At 39.1% G+C, this 22,419-nt stretch overlaps 1 protein-coding gene across 2 annotated transcripts in view; it reads left to right on the plus strand.

The window, feature by feature from the left end:
• ldlrad4a (low density lipoprotein receptor class A domain containing 4a) overlaps positions 1 to 22,419 on the plus strand; it is a 103,398-nt gene that overhangs the window by 1,333 nt on the left and 79,646 nt on the right. The gene's annotated exons all lie outside the window — the stretch shown is intronic.

Here is a 22,419-nt window from a genome sequence, read left to right on the forward strand (position 1 = left end):
CCTCTAAAGTGCAAATGTGTAGATCAAAGGGAGTCCAGATCTAGAATGATTTAGGATATTTGAATACCTGCTCTTTGGAAGCTACATCAATACAGATTTTGTGTTTTAATGAGGTATTAGGTAATGTTGGCTGTAAGGGAGGTGCAGGTGTCTAGACTCCTGTGAATAAGTGGATGATCAATGCAGAGTATTTTTAGGATTGAATGATGTGCTGCTAAATAACTTTTCACTTCATGTTTAATTACCCGTGGGGGCTGGATCACAATATGATTAACATGGCAGAAAAGAGATTATGCAAGTGTGTTTGGTGTGTATTCACAAATACTGTGTTTTGTATTGAATAATAATTTCTCGGTAAGAAAACCATTGGCCATTCAGGTTTTTTTTTAAGAAATGTTTTCTACTGTAGTTATACGAGCTAGTCGACATGGTAGTCTGATGTCATGAAATCAGGGGTGTAGGACTTAGAGTAGCTTTGTTTACGCATCATATATATGTAAATGGGTTTCCAGATGATGTGTATATATATTTTTTTTCAGATACAATAATTGCAGCGACCGCAATGTATTGGAGAGAGGACTAGACATTTTAGGATTAAATCTGTGTGGTTTTTGTCCCCATGGGCAGCCCACACCCTACTGAGAGGTAGTGAGATTGCAGAGGAAACTATTTGCAGGCAGAGAGAAAAGTATGTTCGTCAGCCTGAGAAAGATGTACTTAATTGTGCACTACACTTGACCTGTCCTAAAGTATATTACAGTTTAAAAAAACAAACAAAAAAAGAAAGTCATCTTGAAGGAATGCATCAGAAGTAGCAATGAAGCTGTGACTATGAGAAATGCGGAAATCTTTAAATAGTGTTTGGAGTGTCAGCTTCAATTGTTCCTTGATCCAATGTACCACTTGTGATCCTGTGTACTAAAGTAGTAAACTAAGGAAAATGAGATTTGACCCAGCCTGTCTCTGCCTGGGTTACCCTGGAGTTTGCTCAGTAGTGCAAACTGCATTGCAGAGAAACCTATAATCTACAACCACACATGATTACACTGTTCGGATAAATATATCTGTCGCTCGAGAGGAAAAAATACCAACAGAAAGTCTTGACTAGCGTCTATGCAAATATTGGTGTCTGAAGACTCTTCTTATCCAAAATATATGCACTGTTGTGCAGTAGTAAACCTCAGTGCACCCAGGAAGAGTTTAAACCCATTATTTGCAGCCAGGTTACATGCCAGTTTTTTTTTTTTTTTTTTCTTCAAATGTTGATTTTTGTAAATTCAAATATTTAATAAAAAAACCAAATTCCATGTTAACCAATGCTGTAAATTCTTAGGTTATCATAAGAGTGGCACAGTACCTTTTAGATGTGCTGTTTTATGGCGATTCTTTGCATATGGGGCTATAGAAAAAAAAATGGACAGATCTCTGACAGGTGGCCACCCATTTGTGTATTCGCCATGCTCCTATACATCCATAATTGAAGTGATATCTGTGACAATTAGAGCATTCCAGTCTTTCAAGCCTGCTACTCCCTGGCTTCTCATATTTAATGTATTTTAGACTTTGGGCAGCACTGCAAGCACAGAGGGGTCTATGGGACTTCACTCCAGTCTTTCATCCTTGGACAGACAGAATGCATCGCTCAAAGCCATTGTGACCATCGGTGGCCTCCATCGGTGGCCTCTATCGTTTGGAATACACTGCAGTACTCTCCAAAGCCTTTGGCGCTGGCCTGTAGATAGGATATGGAGATGGAGAAATGGGGTTTCAGTGGGCACCTGCCTGGCAATTAGTCCCTCTTGAATTGCTGTGGCTTAAATATGCTCTGAGCATCAGAAAAAGGCGATTTGGTTGCTCTGGTAATAAAGCACTCACTATGTAATGTGGCCATATGGCTCCACTGTCACTAGAACAACCAGTTCTGTTAAAGTAGTATTATTGAATTCTGGAAGTTGTGCTGCTTTTTTAAATTTTTTTCTCCAAATGAGTGAATGAATTACATTTTATTTTTCTGCACTTTGCAGATGAAGTACACCGTTCCTTGCTTTAATTATAAAACCCTTCTCTGTTTCCTGCTGTGATAATCTAAATATAAGCTCAGTTCAGCCTTAAATATTTAACTCTGAAGTTTCCCATAGAATCTGAAACCAGATGATTGTAATGAGAATGTGTCATTCAGTTAAAATGCATGTTTATTTACCCAAAAGGGAGACTATTTGGAACACAGGAAAATAAAAACAGCTGTAAACCAGAGGATGCCATTTAGACCATCTTGTCAGTTGGGTTGCTAGTAGCCTAATGGATCTCAATAAACTCTTGGTGGACTGGCTTCCACAGCATGGTTAGGTAGCTTGTTCCAAAGAGTCATAGTGCTTTGAATTAAAAAGGGGCTTGTACATCTAATTTAATTTCTAAATTGGTATGCTTTGGTTCTATGTTCCTTGTTCATTGCTTTCTGGACTTATAATTGCTGATTTGAATACCTACAAGGACTTCTCACTTCAAGGCTGAAGGGATTGAGCTTGATCCTTTTTTTGGCTTGTTTTTGAGTTCTTCTCAAAGCTTCATTTGTCATGCATGCGTCTGCTTACCTATGCAACCTTTTGAATTTCTTTCTCTACTCTAGTGTAGTGTTTTTCACCCCTCTGAAGTCTGTATCATTCTTAAATATAACCAGTTTAAAAGGTTAAAAATACAGAGGGTCTAGGTCTCTGCCTTATCTATTTAGCATCACTCACTTTGATTCTTCCCTTACGGTTTTATTGTCCATTAAATAATTACTTGTATAAATTCCCATTCTTATGGATTTTCTCAGCTTGCCGTGCAAGTGTATCTTTCGTCTGCAAGTTTCTGAAAAGCCTTCTAGAAGTCATAGCAGGTTTAATTCTTAATATTATGTCACTTGCTTTGTCAAAGAAATCTAACCAGTATGTTGTATAAGACATGTGCTTTACTAATACCATGATGATCTTGTTAGTAGGCAGGTAATCTTCCCATTTAGCTTGTTCACCTCATTTACCTAGAATCAAATTGATTGATTGGACTGTAATTATCTGGTTCAATTTTATCCTCCTTCCTGTGAATTTTAACTGTAATCTTGCAATCAGCTGGTAAAAGCTATTCACATTGGAAACCTATAGCTAGGAGAAGGGATGGGAATTTTGAGTACAGTAATTTAATGATGGAGCACTCGAACTGACCGCCACACAACACTGTACTGCATTTGATTCACAAATATTACTGACATGGTGATGTTAATGCTTTAATGCCCCTAGGGCAATTAAATCTTACACATTACACTTTTACTTATTCCATTGCTTAAGTGCCATGCAAAGTAACTGCACATTGCACTTCAGTTGTTAACTATTGCCCCCACCGATTACAAGTGAATGAATTATATTATTAATAATATAATATAATAATATAATATATTATAATAATATAATTGTCAACTTATTTTAAATGTAAGTAATGCAGCAAACTGCAATATAGACATTGTTATAATGTTGCATTCCTGTTTAAATGGATCTTAAATGTCCTTGTGGAACATTAGAACAAAAACTCTTAAATGTCCATGTTGTACGATGCTTTAATCCAATGGAAAACAAACAAAAAAAGAGGGCAGAACTGCACGTTTCAAAATTTGTTAGGCTAAACAATGGTCCATATTTCTGAATCTACTATTCAAAAATTACAATCAACCATGTCCAACTTAAAGGAAAAATGGATGTTCTGGCTTGTCTCCTTTCACATGGCTTAAATAATAATTGCATCATATTCTTATGAAAATGTTTCATTAAAATTTGAAACATGTAACTAGTAATTATTTTTGATAGTCTTGCATTACTTAACTTACACAACACCATTGTTTCGCCTGTTAACTCAAAATATTTCTAGATGTTACTTCACTTGGCTTCTTTGTGAGATGCCATTGCATTTTAGTTAATTTCAGTTTTATTAAAGCAACATGCTCACTGGCATAAAACCCGCTCTCATGTATTTGAATTAAAAACGCTATGCACGTTAAGGTTGTAAACGCATTGATTAGAGTAATAATAATTTGAAATTGTATTGACCCGTCCTTTCACATGGTAAAAAAGTGGTTTCATGTGGTAGCAGCCATTGTTCCCTCACCTGTACCCAGCAGACCACAGACTTTCACTATTAAACGCATGGAGTGTCGGTCTTAAAGTGGCTTTATACCTCATTACATTGCAATCTGTGTTACCTGTCAGCAAAAACAAAGCTATGGTTTTATGACAGTAAAACTTTTTGGACCTTTTTTTGTAATTGCTATCAGCAGAATAATTTTTTTCTTCAGATGTATTGAGTGGTGTTTCAAATTTTTTGGGGGATTGCAGGCAATTTAAGATCTCTTTAAGATTTAAGATTTCTCTGATTTGACAAAAGGCAGGCATGTTTTTACTTCCTAACACATTGTCATTAAAGGTTTCCCATGTTGATGTGCATGCATTGTATTAAACGTCCTTAAGCTGAACCACCACTTTTAGAAATGTATATTTCCAACCAGGGGTGCTAGATTCCATGTTATTGTCACTAACACAAATATTTAAGTTGAGAGACTATTATATATTTATAGACACACAGTGCTAAAACCACTGTTGTATTAATCACCCACCATTAATTTTAATTTAAAACGGTTTAATATTTGATTTGCATATTTATCCCCATTTAATGGATTTGCAAAAGTCAAAAAGGTTAGACACTGTGTCTGTGTGCAAATGTTTAAACAAACATCCCTATTCCAAACCTTAAAGAAAAGACCCCAATGCTTAATGGGTATATTAAAGGACTGATTTCATGTCTCCACATTTAATTGAAACACTCAGAACTGCTCGGTCATCTTAAAACGAAGACCAGCAGCCAGCACAAACTAACCATTACATGCAGCATTTTACGAGTCTGAGCAAGGTGCTTTCTCCAGATTGCAAGGCCGGCGTCATTTTGATAGCAGAAAATATCATGGGCACAAGACTTGCTCTTTTAAAAATGAGCCACGGCACTGTTCTGTGCTTGAAAACAAATTATAATGCGGATGCTGAGAGTCTGAGCTGAAGGCCGTTATGACAATCTGGGGTCTGTGCTGATATTACAGAAACTGAGCATCTAAAACCTTCTTTGAAACATTGTAGTGTTTTTTTTTGTTTGTTTTTTTCTTTCTTTCGCCCAACAAATAACCACATTATAGAAGCTAATACAATTCAAATACATGTTAAATCATGTGTGTAATCAGAGTCCTGCTTATTTTATTCACTTGCCAAAAAAAAAAAGACTTTCTTGTTGTTGCTAGTAAATCATTGCAGGCAAATCTGGTTTGCTGCTTTATTCCACTTAACAGACTATCAGACACCTCCAGCTGTGAAAGGTGTCCCCTGGTTCTCACCACTTCAGCTGCAAAATAAACATCAATTATTTTTTTCATTGTATTTTGTATGTTACCAGAGGAGTGAAAATCTGTATTTTTATTATTAATAATAATGATGGTAAGAATGCTTTGTATTGCAGCTTCATCAAACAAAAGTACACTAATCAGATTTATTGGTATATTGCAGACTGTGTTTTCAGCAAAATGTTTGAATAAATCCTACAATTTTGAGCTCACTTTAGTCTATTTTGTCTCCCTTTTTGACATGTTAGGCTTTATTCTGTTACTGCAAGAGGCAAGATAAAAAAAATGCTATAAATCTGTCCTAAGCCAGTGAAGGACTGAGCAATGCTACCAAACGCACTGCGCCGAAACAATGGTTACAAACATCTACACATTTTTTTAATGTTTTTTTTTTTTTTTTTAGAGTACGTCTCCTGATTTGGGGGTTAGTTACCGTGATTGTGTTAGAAATAGATTGAAAAATGCTGTAAGCAGGTGCAGCAGCACGAATATGTCGATTATACTCATCTTAAGGTAATGTCGGTAAATCAATATACACATTTTTCTATATCCGTATGCATGCTTTTATTACATTTGCTGACGGAGACTTCAAATGTGAGTCGAGATATGTGTGTTATCTAGATAGATGTACAGACTATACATACAGATATCTCATCACCCTCTCCCCCTCTTCCTCCATCAAAACCTTTGGTGTCACCCATCCATACGTTCTCCCTGTTCTCTCAAGCTACTCTTCTGTTGCATACTTTACAATGGCTTCCTAATGTTGCCCATATACGATTCAAGACCCTGGTTCTTGGGCCCCTTTCGCTTCTCCAATCTGCTGCATCCTACTTCCAGTCTCTTGTTTCTCGCCGTGTCCCATCTTGCCCTCTCGGTTCCTCTCCCACAGGTCCATAAGTCCTGCCTTCTCTCAGCCAAGTGACTGCCTGGGCTCGTGATTTCTATTAGAGCCACACAGTGCCGTGCCATCTTTTCATACCAGGCGTGTGTTTTAGATTAGAACTGTAAACCATTCTGATCTTCTCTTACACCTGGGCTGTAGTGTAAAGTGTAGATTAACTCTTAGGGATGTGTTAAGCTTTTGTAATATTGTGTTAATGTAGAACGCTTGCACGTTGAGATTGTTAAACCATAAAGGCATTTGGTAAATATCGTAATGGTAATATTCTTTCTGATATCTGGATTCTCACTGTACTTTAACTAGCTGTCAAGGCCAGCGATATCTGTATCTTTGTTTATGTGCTTTCATTTCTCAGAATGATGCTTTAATGCTTGTCAAATTGTAAGCTTGCTCTTCCACTATGGCTCACAAAGCATGTGGCATGAAATATGACTGAAAAGATTGAACAGATTAAATACATTATATTGGACCAAATGTAGCCTACAAGAAGTCCATTTTAGGCAGTTTCATCATGCATCTTTTATCATAATGTAACATTGTGTAGAATAGAAAAACATTGCTGTTGGTATAGTTAAACTAAAATAGCACTGAATTATTAATACAGCTGACCCGTTGTTTGAATTAGAATATACAATTTTCATTAGAATGAATTAGTCCACTTACACTTTAAATTTAACAATTACACAGTGATGCAAAGAGGAATGATATTTACTCCTGTTTAAGCTTTATAAGGTGCATCTCTTACACTCCTGTTGGAATTGTGGAGTGTAGAACTGAACTTGCATCTTTGGCCTCTGATCAAGTTATAGTTCTTCCCTTGTTGTTCGCTAAATGCCATCAGATTTGATTTGTGACGATGCTTCTATAGCCACACTTACAATGCTGATGCGATTTGTTACTCCAGAAGGTTTTTAGATTCATGAAATTCAAAAAATCTGCCAATATCCAGGGTTAGTTTCAAATTTCATGGGAATAAATAAACACTGTAAACTATTGTCCTAATTGAGGTAAATGTAAACTACAATCATACAATAACAGCATGCGAGTCTGTTAAGGGGTAGATCCAGTAAAACGTAAATGTGGTAATAGGTGCATCAGTGAAATGTGCAATAGGGTCAAATCAGGCATAATTACCCACAGTAGGTAAGCAGTTACAACTAAGACGATTTAAAATGCATGAGTTCAGATAAATTGGGAGCAAGACTTGGAAGCGTAAAGTTTGGGGCATTAGATAAGTTGAAGTTAGAAAGTGCATTAAAGTGCCAAGTTGTCCAGAAGGAAAGGGGCTTAGCTATCACCGGTGCAGTCAGGACAGTTGTCTTGAGCAGGCACTGGAAAGTGTTCAGGGATTGGGTGGTCCTGACGTCAGTGGGTAAGCCATTCTATGAGGTTTGGGCAGGGGAGTGAAACCGGGGCACAGTACAGAAAGATTGGATTTATTACCACATGGTTGTAGGAGCAGTTTTTACTTGTAGTGACCATGATATCTGTGTAGTTAACCCCAAAGGATGTTGCTCCTGATGTAGCCTTCAGTGATCCTCATTAGCTTAGGAAAAGGTGAGAAACATCACCCCACACATCAAAGGACCCTGCTGGGCTAGAAAATGTGCACGTGCTGATTTTCAACACAGCTACTGCACAGCCTGCTCTGAGCGTGGCTGAAAGCTTTGGTCTGCTAAGATAGGATGGGTGAGGACCTCTTGAGATAAAAAAAACGTCACCATGTGAAACTATACAGCATGAATATAAAATGCTTTGCACTGCAATGCTGGACTGTCTTAATCTCCGTGGTTTGAATGATAACATTCCGAGTCACATTCTTGCGTGCCTGAGGATGTGGGCTACCAGCAGTAAACACACTCTCTATTGTGACATTCTCCAGAAATCCATACATACAACGACTAATTAGTCATGGTTACGGTCCGACGCTGTACTGGACACGACGCACGAGCTGCGGTTCAGTGAAGGCAGGCGTTTGTGGGATTTGTTGGGATTTGTATTGGTTAAACAAATTCCTTCCGACGAAGGGTAGCCCCCAGTTCTCGGGTGAAGTCGGTCAGAGATGTGCTGCGAATGGAAATGTTGACTTTGGAATGCTCTTCCGCTGCACTGTATTGATGCACTGTCGACGTATGCCATACATTATCATCTCCCAGTGTGTCTTGGGGGGGCGGCAGGCACTTGTCAAACTGCAGGTGCAGGAGTGGCTGTCCGGCGTGCGACACTGCTTCAATTTAATTAGTCTTCTCTCGCCTCGGGAGGCATACGTCTCCCTTGTTTAAGAAGGCACACGCTTCGGTCGCTTGTGAACCTGAAGCCACACCAGGTGTTGAAGGTGCTTTGTGAACACAGTTGGGGGGGGAATAAAGCCTGACTGAATTGCGGTGATATTCAACCATTGAGGTGCACTGACGCTGTGCCCTCATCTTTTTTTTTTTTTTTTCTTGTTTTGTTTGTTTCACGACACAGTGCCCGATCCCCTTGTCTAGCTGCTTAATGTGCCTAAGATTTTGTGAGGCAGATTGAGACGCTCCAGATTGTGCTTTGAGATTATTGTGCAGATGAATAGGTCAGCCTAATGAAAAGAGGCTCAGTCGAGTTAAGTTCACAGCAAAGCCTGCAAGTCTTATTTCATTCTCTGAGGACCCTCTTGTTTGTTTCCTTCCTTTTTTATGTCCAGTGCATGCTGGGATTTGTTCCCTCTACCTTAAAGGACTGTGACGTCTTTGTGCCAGATACTAAATTTAAGCACTTTGTTCTATTGAGAATGACCCATTTTGTTTTGTTTTTTCTTCAGTAAAAAGAAATGTAATGCACTGGTTGAAAAATACGTTTTATGGCAACAGAATAAATGCAAACCCAGCTTTTTGAAGTTGGTCCTTTTTCTTTTCCTCATAATTTGATCACCATTCATAAGACCACTTTCATCACATTCATGAGGAATCCCAGTATATTACAAGCGGTAACAGGGATTTTATATATATTTTTTTAAGTAATGAGTCAATCTGTGGGTAAAAAAACAAATGGCATAAAAGCACGTTTGTTTCCTTCCTTGAGCCCATTCCTGCATTCTGTTGGATAGTTTGAAATGTCAATCAGTCTGCTGTGTATTCATGTTAAGATTGTCGAAGACCTCAGTGTAGTCTCCCATGAGCCATAATGTACTGAAGCTTAAAAGACTAGGCCGTAATCTGTTTCTGTTCATGTACCTCATACCTTTCGGTTTGGGAATATATCAATGTCTCCTGCAATGTACTTCCTGTAAGGCATTCATGTCCTTTTCATGACATGTGACCCCTAATTGAATATTCTATGTCTAACGCATCTCCATCATATGCGTTTGGGTTGCTGGCCTTCATGTACAATAGCATCCTGTGTGTAATTCTCCACATTTCCTAGAAGTTGACTAATGAAAAAGATACCTTGGTAATTTTCCCATTAGGAGATATCCAGTTCTGTGTTGCAGATTTTTATACTTTTTCTTTTTAACTACATATATGTGTGCTAATGTATATCAAAATATATATGTCCACTTCTGCAAAGCACTGAACCCTGTGAGACCCAGCTACTCGGGTGACTGAGGTCAGATGTTCCTCTTGAGATTACATTGTGCTTCCTCTTATTTATCCAGCTTGTTTCATTATTAATCTTTTCATATGTGGATGTCTCTTAAATACAAATTGAGCAATATATGTCCATCCCTTGTCCTTGTTTTTCCTACATAAACAATACCTAGCAATATAACTGGCTTAAAACGTACGTGAAACTGTAAAATAAGGGAAGTAAACAAAGTTTTACACTGAAAGGTACACGAGAACTCCGGTAAAGACCCAGTGGAAATTAGCCTGTATTGTACCACCTTATATGTAATGCCATTTCTTGAGTTCCTCTCTAGCAGATACAGGCAGGATACAGACTTATTTTGTGCTTGTGAAAGGGATTTTGTATGTTAAAAACAAACATGCAAAAAAAGACGCATAAAATGCTACCTTTTGAATGTCCTCCTCTAATATCTTTCCTGTTTCTTCATCATAACACTTTACTTTGTAAGTAGCACATCTAACACTTTGAATGCTTCTTAAAAATTTTATATATATATATATATATATATATATATATATATATATATATATATATATATAAAAATATATTTTGTGCGTGTGTGTTATCGGGTTCATGAGAATGGATAAACTGAACTGAATGTTCCTGTTACAGTACAAATCTGTCTATAAAAGTGGAAGCTCTAGTACATTTATTTTTGTAGCAGACGCTTTTCAATCCGATGAGTCTCTGAACCACAAAACTGATATTTCAAGTTTACACCGTTGACTTGTCTATAGGGGATCACAGTTTTACCAAAATATTTGAATTCGCTTATATGGGAGAGCTGCTATTTTTCCAGATTCGAGGAGGGAACCATTCAACTCCATCTTATACGGTGATTAGCGCACTTTAACATTTTAGATGAACATTGTTTACCAAAGTAGTGGCCCCATGTAGGCCAATTTGAAATGCAGGATTTTATGTCTTCTGTCCTTGTTTTGTAATTTAATAGACCAGCTGTAAAAGCACTTAACATTTATCAAAAAGGGGGGCTTTTAAGAGATGCAGAGTTTCACACTCACAGGCAGGGGAGCTTTCCATTCTACCATTTCAATTGGTATTGTGGGATATTTTATTGAGTCTCTTAAATAAATCAGTGCTTGAGTTTCTATTAGCAGAGTAAGCCCAACAATCTGGAGGGTCCCGGCTGATGAGTTTATTAAAATCCTTTTTCTTCCCATTCATTTGAACTTCTTTTGAAGGTTTCTCTTGATCATCCTATAAATATAGATCAGACTCCTTGCTGAACTCATCTGCTACTCAAAAGGACTTTAGTTGTGGAGATGGATTAGATTTTCCTGGCCCTGCAAAACTACAAGTCTAATTCATTCTGAGGAAGGTCAGTAGCTGTAGGGATTTTATAGTCAAGGCAACAAATCTTTGGCTTTAAAGGAAATAGTGGATAGGTTGTGTAAGGGGTTAAGGCAGACGGCATGGAAGTGAAAGTGCTTAATGTTCTCTTCAAATCTAGCTTTGCCAACAAATGTCTACAGCATTTTGTTTCGGTTACTGTCTACTTCAAAGCCACCAAACACTTTTCTCCAAGTTTTTCACACTTTTTTTTTCTCCAATCACTTAGAATATCTATGAATTTTGACTTGTGTCAAGGAGCACTCCTCATGAATTTAGTTGGAACCCATCTACCTTGTTAGTGCATTTGTTTTCCCTCCAGTGCCATGTGGAGGGAGTTTGGCGAAGGCACTGTACAAAAGATCTGCTGGGTGCCCGAAGGAAATATCCCTAGAGATTATTTGGAAAGCCTTCAAGGTAGCCGACTTGGCCTATGGGTGTATGGATTCAGTCTAAATTGGATAGGGGCTCGTGGAATACTACAATAACTCTCACAGTGGCTCTTCAAGGAACCTTTGCTTTTATTTTTAACTGAATGATATAACTGGGCAAAGGTTTTTCAGGTCCCCACTAAATTAAGTTGGAAGTTGCATATAAAACCTGCAGCATTGTGGGTCTTTTGAACCGGGGTTGGAGACCCCTAGATTTGTCGGTGAAATCAGGGTGATGCCTTCCCATCTTTGTCTTTTGAAGATGGCCTCGGGGGTCTTAAAAACCTCATTAAGAATTAAGGGTTGAGCTGTATAAATAATTATAATCCTGCCTTTTAAATAATTTAGGTGAATAATTTGACATTATTTATCATCTGTGGGCTGTGATTACTAACCATGGAATTATTTATCTGACCAAATCTGTGATCCAAGTTTTATGCTCCTGTGCCGGTGCTAGCCTATTTTTGGACTTGGGCTTTCGTTTTTCCTTTTTCTTGCCTTACATAATTGAAATCCATCATCATTTAGTCAGCTCCTGACTCAGTATGACAAGGCAATATTATTTTTTTTCTTTCAGTTCACTTGAAGCTCTGAAGACATTTTTATGTAGCCTCTTATGAAGAGACCTTTTCAAAGCACAACATGAAGTTTTGGCAGCGTTGCTTCCTGCCGTTGTATGGGATTGTGGTGTCCAGAGCAGTGTGGAAAAAGCATTTCAAACATGTAATTCGCTGTCCATTGTCCTTTTGAAAACTGGGCTAAATTACACACGATTTGAAAATTTCAAGTTAATGACTAAAAATAAACTATTTACCTCCGCCTATACCGAATATCACTCTACTGTTTCTATTCAGGATGCATTGTTAGTTGCTGCTGTCTCTTAAGTAATGCTCTCCTCTGCTGAGCAGAATTAATGGAGACCCAAGTCACCAATTTGAAAATGCCAGCCTTCACTGTCCAATCCCATTCCGATTCTCTTTTGTACACTGTGTTTTCTAGTTGTTACTATGTCTTACATCTGTATAGTAACTATATCTATATCCTCATTCTACTGCAGTTACTTCCTTTGTTTGTGAAAATTGTAGCTAGTTGAGCAATACACTGTTCTTGAAAATGTCAAAAATGTATCCATATTCATCAGTCTTGCAAAAAAACTGAATATATAGCTATTGACATTATATCACACAGACTCTCGAGTAAATAGAGCAGGTAGAAAGCTTGGAAAATATTATGGTTTCTTACTATGCTTTGGAATTCAAATAGAGTAACACTTTTATTGATTTATCTGCTATTTGTAACCCAGTATACATTTCAGGAGGGTGTTTATTTATTTTTTTTGACCGAGGCTGCATACATCAGTTTGGACATTTTCAGAAATGTTTATGCTACACATTTTTTTTCAGTTAATCTCTTGATCAGGTACATCTGGAGTAACCTGTAGCAGGGGTTTCAATCAAGGGATACAGTGTTTGGCCTTATTTCCAGCCAAACTCCCAGTCTCTTAATTTCTCCGATTGACTGGATGAATTAGATTCTTATACAGGTTGAAAATTGTCAACAGGTAGTGCATCCTCGAAGGCATCCTTTAAGCCATGAACTGTACAACACCTTTCAATAATGTGATACGTCTAATTGATCAAATAAGTAAGAAATAAAGAGCTTTAATTGGAGAAAATTAACAGAAGACACTGCTGCACTCTGGGAATTGGGATTGAGACCCCTCACCTAGATAATATAACACTCTTTGCATTAACTTTTTGGTTCTTTTACACATTTCCAACTACTATCACTAAAAGGCGAACTTTAAATGAATTTGAATATGAATAGCTGCTTATACTAAGTGCTTATATATATACACACACTCACCTAAAGGATTATTAGGAACACCTGTTCAATTTCTCATTAATGCAATTATCTAACCAACCAATCACATGGCAGTTGCTTCAATGCATTTAGGGGTGTGGTCCTGGTCAAGACAATCTCCTGAACTCCAAACTGAATGTCTGAATGGGAAAGAAAGGTGATTTAAGCAATTTTGAGCGTGGCATGGATGTTGGTGCCAGACGGGCCGGTCTGAGTATTTCACAATCTGCTCAGTTACTGGGATTTTCACGCACAACCATTTCTAGGGTTTACAAAGAATGGTGTGAAAAGGGAAAAACATCCAGTATGCGGCAGTCCTGTGGGCGAAAATGCCTTGTTGATGCTAGAGGTCAGAGGAGAATGGGCCGACTGATTCAAGCTGATAGAAGAGCAACTTTGACTGAAATAACCACTCGTTACAACCGAGGTATGCAGCAAAGCATTTGTGAAGCCACAACACGTACAACCTTGAGGCGGATGGGCTACAACAGCAGAAGACCCCACCGGGTACCACTCATCTCCACTACAAATAGGAAAAAGAGGCTACAATTTGCACAAGCTCACCAAAATTGGACAGTTGAAGACTGGAAAAATGTTGCCTGGTCTGATGAGTCTCGATTTCTGTTGAGACATTCAGATGGTAGAGTCAGAATTTGGCGTAAACAGAATGAGAACAAGGATCCATCATGCCTTGTTACCACTGTGCAGGCTGGTGGTGGTGGTGTAATGGTGTGGGGGATGTTTTCTTGGCACACTTTAGGCCCCTTAGTGCCAATTGGGCATCGTTTAAATGCCACGGCCTACCTGAGCATTGTTTCTGACCATGTCCATCCCTTTATGACCACCATGTACCCATCCTCTGATGGCTACTTCCAGCAGGATAATGCACCATGTCACAAAGGTCGAATCATTTCAAATTGGTTTCTTGAACATGACAATGAGTTCACTGTACTAAACTGGCCCCCACAGTCACCAGATCTCAACCCAATAGAGCATCTTTGGGATGTGGTGGAACGGGAGCTTCGTGTCCTGGATGTGCATCCCATAAATCTCCATCAACTGCAAGATGCTATCCTATCAATATGGGCCAACATTTCTAAAGAATGCTTTCAGCACCTTGTTGAATCAATGCCACGTAGAATTAAGGCAGTTCTGAAGGCGAAAGGGGGTCAAACACAGTATTAGTATGGTGTTCCTAATAATCCTTTAGGTGAGTGTATATATATGTGTGTGTGTATATGTGTATGTATGTATGTATGTATGTGTATATATATATATATATATATATATGTATGTATATATATATGTGTGTGTATATATATATATATGTGTGTGTGTGTATATATATATATGTGTATATATACATATACATACATATATATACATATATATATATATACACACATATACACATATATATATATACACACACACATATATATACATGTGTGTATATATATATATATATATACACACACACACACACACATATATATATGTGTGTGTATATATATATATATATATATATATATATATACACACACACACACATATATATATATATATATATATATATATATATATATATATATATATATATATATATATATATATATATATATATATATATATATATATATAGTACATCAGCATGAGTAGGAAACTGTTGTTATAGCCTTGTAGACTAGTGTTGAAGGTTCCAGGTCAGATATCAATCAATGGGACACACTTTGTAAGGTGAAACAACATCATAAATGCTTTTAGTCATAAAGTGTCTTGTCTTTTTTTATTTAGATTGGACTTTGTGATTAAGATGCATGTCAAGGTTGAATGTATTGTGTAGTTTAATTAACTTTAAGACTAAAATCTCTGATCGTGTGAAGTGTCTGTTTTAAAGGGAAAACCATAAGAAGTAACCTGATACCGAGTCAGTTCAGCCAGGGAGCACTTGTTTGTCGGATGTTCAGGGGGTGTTAATCCTTTGCACTGTGAGTTGGCGAGAAAAGCGAGCGATTGCTGTGCGAAAGGGCTGATTCTCGGCAACAAGAGGGTTTTATCAGGCATGGGTGGAAAACTTCATGCATCACAGAGTGGCATCTGACGTGTGGGGGGGAAAAAAGCAGAAGCCAGGCTGCTACAATCCCAGGTCAGCTGTTCTTCTCAGTTAAAATGAGCTAGCCACGGAAATGTCAGAAGGTTACTGGGGACTTGCTGGTATGCGTTAAAACCACTAGCACAGTCCAGCAACCCCCCACCCCCCACCTCTGCCCGGGTGCAGACGCATGCATGCCGATTCAATCCCAGCCAATGAAGTCATTAAGGGAAAAGGTTAATTACATGCAGTTACTTGTGCGTTTTGAAGGCCTCTCCTGGAATCCCCAGTGCTTCCTGGCCAGAAGTCTTCACTGGGCCTGGCTTGACATGGATGCCCAGCTACTTGTGACATATGGCACAAACACGCTCCCAGGGACAGCTCTCCTGGATGGCACACAGCTCCTCAAAGGACAGACAGATGGAGGCTCATTCAGCCTTGAAAAGAACTGTAATCCTAGATACTGGCAGGGCTGGAGATGGATGGTTTTGCCTCAATCCAATTGGAAGCTCTTCCTTGAGGCCCAAATACCCTTAGGTGGGGGTGGCTGTGCTGTGTAGGAGGCTTGTTGGTTAGGGAGCTGGTCACTGACATTCGTTGATCCCATCCACTGGCTTGTGCGTTGGATCAGGTAGTTTTCAACCGAACAGATGGGTCCTATTCCTGACATTCATGCTGGTTACATAGACTACATGTTCAGAGCACCCCACTTGTGGATAGAAGGGCATAAAATGAATGGTCATAAAACAGTCGGATAATACATTCCTTTACATTTTCACTTTGGGGGAGTAAGACCGGCGACAATGGTAATATAACACTTTTCATTAATAATTTTTCAGTTGCATATCACAAAACTTTGATCTAGGAAAGTGCAGATATACATTTCCTTGCAATTTAGGAGTGCTGTTGGCACCTTTTGTATTTGTTCTGCCCCTTTATTCAAGCAGCGTTTCTTACAGGGTCACTTAACACTGGTACTATGACCTACATATGATATACACCATATGGTCAACCATTGGGGAAAGTTCATTTTCCAAACATAATAATCATGCACCAACATAACGTGTTATATGTAGAGTAGATGAGTCTAGAACCAGATCCTCCTTGTGGAAAAACAACAACAGGAAAATGAATTTCAATAGATCAGCTTTAATGTGTTTGATTTGTCTTTTTAAAATGAAGTTGTTTACATTATTGTGGTGTTATTCCTGGTGGAATGTGCTGTGTGTTGAATAAGTGAAAGGGTTCACCTTGTTATTCTACCACTACATTCAAAGGATTTCAGATCTGTAATTGAGAAAGAAATGCCTCATAATCATTATTCATCAGGTGCGCTAATGTGGGATGTATTTACCCAGGGCTATTGTTTTGCCTTCATATCACAAAAGTTAAAGCACAGTGCTTTTGATAACCACCAAAATATAAAAAAAGATAAATATGTGAATAAAGATGCTTACAAACGAATTGCCTGGTGTATTAAAGCAATTGTATTTGAAAGACAGAAAAGACAATGGTTCATTCTTTGCACAGTGAAAACATGCAGGGTTTTGATTTAGACTTTTTTGGAATTCCATTTTCAAGTTTCATAGTCTAAGTACAAAAAAAGTGACCCAGGCAAAGCAAAATGCAAATAAGCTTGTAGCCGTGGCCTGCTGTTTCAAGTCTGCCGGCAAAAAAAAAACTGTCACCCTGCCAAAGAGAAAAAAAAAAAAAATCAATACGTTTAGACGGAGGTGCTTTATTTAGCTGTGTTCCTGAACTTTAAAATCCATTTGTTCCCTTTTTAAAAAATGGAAGGAAACGAAGCCAACCAAACTAGCAACTTTGCGAACAAACCGTGAAAAACAAAACTCGCCCACTTTCACAGCTGTACCGCAGGAGTGCTCAGTGCAGATGAAGCAGTTTTCCAGAGCAAGGCTGGGAGCTGTGGCGAAGTGGCGGGCAGCTCATATTTGCGGCAGTGCACAGGTGGGGCTTGGCGAATGTCATTCTGTTCTGCTGCGCACCGCCTCTCATCTGTGAAATGTGCTGCGGCTGATCTCTGGCCTGCCTCTTTTCTTGCCCGTTTTTTTTTTTTTTTTTTTTCTTTTCCCCCCTCTGACATGCTGCTGCTGCTGCCAGCCATAGCTGAGCCAGTGTATAGCATTGCGCAGTGCCTTTGTGCCGCCAATCTTAACAGGGCGCAGCGTCCCCGTGTGCCTGCCTGCCTCCGGTGCTGTGCCGGTTCAGTGCTGTGCCAGCAGGTTCACGCTGAGGGGCTGCTGTTGCACATGTAGCAGAGCTCGGGGTGACTCTGGTGCCAATCCTAGCAATGTGTAGAGTCAGTGTAGTGAAATAAATGGTGGAGAAAATAAATAGCTGTTAATAATAATATAATCATCATGACGGCACAGGGCGCAAAGGCAGGTACGCTGCACGGAATGCCAGTATGATTATCATTATTGCATTTGTGTTCATTTGGCAGCCACCTTTTTGAAAGGTTTATAAGAGTGCATACAATACAGTATTTACATTATTACATTAATGCTGTAAGGGTAATAAGGTATACACTGATCAGTCATAACATTATGACCACCTGCCTAATATTGTGTAGGTCCCCCTTTTGCCGCCAAAACGGCCCTGACCCGTCGTGGCCACCTTCTTCCATTGCTCCGTGGTCCAGTTCTGATACTCACGTGCCCATTGTAGGCGCTTTTGGCAGTGGACAGGGGTCAGCATGGGCACCCTGACTGATCTTGGCTCAGTTCCTTACACTTGCCCATTTTTCCTGCTTCTAACACATCAACTTTGAGGACAAAATGTTCACTTGCTGCCTAATATATCCCACCCACTGACAGGTGCCATGATAACGAGATTATCAGTGTTATTCACTTCACCTGTCAGTGGTCATAATGTTATGGCTGATCGGTGTATAATATAGTGGCTTTAACTCTTTGAGGGTTTCCCTGAATATCTTCAATTTTTCAAAATGGTCTAAGCAGTTACCACATAACGGGGGCGTGGAATCTTAAGAACTAGCGAATGACAAGTGTAGATTATGTGCTTTTTGCTTCATTTTCGATCAGTTTGTTGTCTTGCATGTTACTCTATACAGCGATGTCCGCTGAAATGGAATAAACAACTTTAATGGCATGATATAATCATGGTGGTTTAATGTGATCCGGAAAATAATCGGATTGAAATGTCCCTCATTATAAGCACATAGCTAGATCCATATCAGCCTATACAACAAATTAACCGCCGCCGTGATTAACAATTAGCCTGGTTAACACAGAGAGGTTAGTATTCAAAATTCTCGCCACAGTCTGATCAAGTATTGGTAAGGGAAACGATGCCTCAACTGAAAATGGCAACGGATTTCATGCATTAACAACATTTATTAATGGGTTTCTCCTTGTTTTAGTGTTATGCCTTACAATATTAAACTTGTTTTAAAGGGGTTATGTTTGTGATTGCTGTTGTGCAACCCCATTATATCCATGAGAACAATGCTTCTGCAGTTCTACACCACAATTTGTTAGATTGGCCTGGCAATGCAGCAGAGATAGTTGTCCCCTCACAATATAAACCTTTCCCAGATACAAAGAGAAGCTTTCCTTTGAGTGAAATGATAAAAAAGATTAATGAAAGGCTGCACAAATATATTCTTTGAGATCTATCTTCCATAATACGCTGCAATTAAATGACAGGTCCCGTCCCTTCCCTCCCCCACCCACCTCCTCGTGTGCCGGTTAATATTTAGAGTGGACTGCAGGCCTTCGTTCTATCTTGGCTGTGTGAATACTGTCTGACCTCTGGAGTGAACTCTAGCACAGTGTAGGGCAGGATTACTGACAAGCAATAAATGTCTCCCAGTCTAGACAGTGTGAATGGCATTCTGAGAGGCCGGCCATTGATTGGGTGGAAGGTGAGCTCCAGCAGGCAGTCTGACACACCGCAGTGCCAGACTCGCTGCTTCTGCATCGCCATGGGAAACCACGGCTGCCGGGGAAAGCAGCGCAGAGCAGGAATTTATAAACAGCTGACTGAGGATGCACTTTTAAACTCCCTCTTGAAAGATCATTTCAGTGTCCTTAATCACCTTGACTAAAAAGCAACTTGAATATATGTATTCTATATATTTCAAAATATATATATTTTTTTTCCTCCTTAAAACTCACATTTCTAAAAAAAAAAAAAAAAAGAGCCTGTAGAATTACCAGGGATTATGATGTTCAAATGTAGGGCTTGTGAATTCAGTGGTGATAAAAGGTGTGTGTGTGTGTGTGTGTGTGTGTGTGGTTGGTGAGGTGGGGGGTGGTGGGGTGGTGGGGTGGTGGGGCGGTGGAGCGATGGAGTCAGTGGACACAGGCCCATTTCAACTGCCTTTCACCTGTCTAAGAATCAATCAAGTTTGTGTTAAGCAAGCCCGGTGGTCTCGGTTTACAGTTTTCCAGCAGATTTTTTTCTTTCTTTTCTTTTAAATGCGTTTTTCAGTCTTTCATATGTTGATTGCCTGTCCGGCATTGTAATTAGCTTGGGTATCTAAAAGGAATCTTTTTTTTTTTTTTTTTTTTTTTTTGGAATCCATCACCAATTTAAAGCAGTCATGCTGAGAGAGGGTGAAAAAAAAAAAAATGAAGAAAATGCAGGTCATTTACAGAGTCTTATTATATCTGGATTTTGTTTCAGCAAGCTGTGCCCACCATGTTGGACAGTCCAAGCCTTGAAGTAAGTTTAATTCTTGTGGATGAGGTATCGAGATATTCAGGAGTCCTGGCTGAGAAACTGGAAAGGCGCTGTAGGGGTGTTCATTTTGACATCGGCAAGACAAGAACTGTAACGTTTCCAGGCTTCGGCTTGTGGTTAAAAGCTGCTGTGTTTGTAATCTGAGCAACAGCGGTGTTTGTCATTGCTAGTGTGGGGGGGTACAAATGTCTCTTCCTTCCAATAAACTTGTAGTACATTTAATCAGTCTTTAGCTGTAATCAGCACCAGCGCTGAGGTAAACTGAGGTTTATGTGGTTTTGAGACTCGGGCTGAAGGCCTTTTCCCTATTCGTCGCTGTCCAAATAGTCCTATCTGTGTTTGTTTGCTCTAGCTTGTTTTCGATTGCTTTTCCATACTATTAGTTCAATTGAGTTTTTCAGAAAAATCTTGGATCCTGCTATTGAATTGCATTCCAAGTATTCCACAAAAACAAAACAGAAATTGCACTTTCACATCATTTCACAGACGATAACAGGTGTCCTGTACTTTCCCCCACTATCCGGATTTCATAAATTCACTCCATCCTCTACTATTGTATCTCAATACATCTCAATTGTATCTTTATAGTAGTCTCACATACTGGTATTATACCATATTCACCAGGGGAGAGATTGTAGCAAGTGACAATTACTGGCGAAGTACCTGAGGGTAGTGTTACAGCCAGTTTTAGCCCTGTATCATATAATTCCTGACCGGCAGTCACGAGACTGGAATCGAACTGGCAATCTCGAATTTGTATTCTTTATTTGGCAGAAGCTTTTAATGAATTAGCCACTAGGCAAACCACCGCATAATAATGTGCCGGATATTGCACTTACATTGGCATGGAATGGGGTATTTTTATAGCTTCCAAGTCCTTGTTTTTTTTCACCCTGCCGTTCTATGTTGGGACGTGTTCCATGCCTGTTTTGTAAAGAAACAAGATCTTTGGAGAACGTTTAACAGTTTGCAGTACTGTTGGTATGCACAATGCCTCGGAATTATGAGCTTTTGAACTAAATCCATTAGAGGTTTAATAAGTGTCAAATTGTGAAAGGGACTAGATTAACAGGGAATCACTAATGGTACTGTTAAATCCCCCTGCTTTAAATTAATGTGCGGAATGAACTTGAATCTCTCGGCTCTCTAATTACGTCAAGCTAAGAAGCAGATGTTTCCTGTTAACAGCTCTGTTCTTGATTTAGGCACATAGTTCTGGAAAATGAAAGGACCGCTCTTATCTGGGCACGAATTGTGGCTGCCCTCAAAGCAGTTGAGGTTTGAACATTTCAAAACAAAACGGAACAAACAAACCAACAACAAAAAGCTATTTGGCTGAGAGTTGTACAAATGTAAAGTTTGCAGAAGTACAAACTGTCCATCAGTCAGATGCTGTCCCCCCCGGCCCTTATTTAAGGATGATTAAATGCATTGGCAACAGTTGCAGATTACCATATCCATACAAGCCTTGTAAATTGATTTGTACTGTTGTCAGTGTATTTCATTGCTGTCAGGCCTGAAAACCTGTGCTTTATGCATACTCTTGGGATGTTACTTTATCAATCATATTCTTGACCCGAAATCTTATGCTAATGAATGAGCTGTTTCAGTATTGCTTTTCCTACCAGGTTCAGACGTACAGCATAGATGGATGCAGTGGGTCAGTACAATAACCTCTGTCCTGTGGGGGCAGTGCCATCGTTGTCTCCTGCTCGTTTTGCCCATGCATGTCGCTGCATCCTGCTCCTGGAAAGTTAAGCGGATTACAAGTCCCATTATGCGACTGCATCAAACAGCTGTAGACTTTATTTTTTATTTAGATTTCTTATGGTTATGGTTTCTGATACATACACATGTTCAGCTTAATGTAGGGAAGGATTATTTTGAAGCTGAATTGGAAAATAAAATCAAAAAATCAGGCAGTGGGGGGTGGGGGGGGGCGATATGCAGGAACGGCTTCTCCTGTTTTTAACTGGCATTCGACCAGACTCGGCTTTGGAAAGGCTAGGGAAAGAGGCAGTGATATGAAGCATGAATA

This window comes from Amia ocellicauda, chromosome 18 (assembly GCF_036373705.1).
Source record: "Amia ocellicauda isolate fAmiCal2 chromosome 18, fAmiCal2.hap1, whole genome shotgun sequence".
NCBI classification, from domain to species: domain Eukaryota; kingdom Metazoa; phylum Chordata; class Actinopteri; order Amiiformes; family Amiidae; genus Amia; species Amia ocellicauda.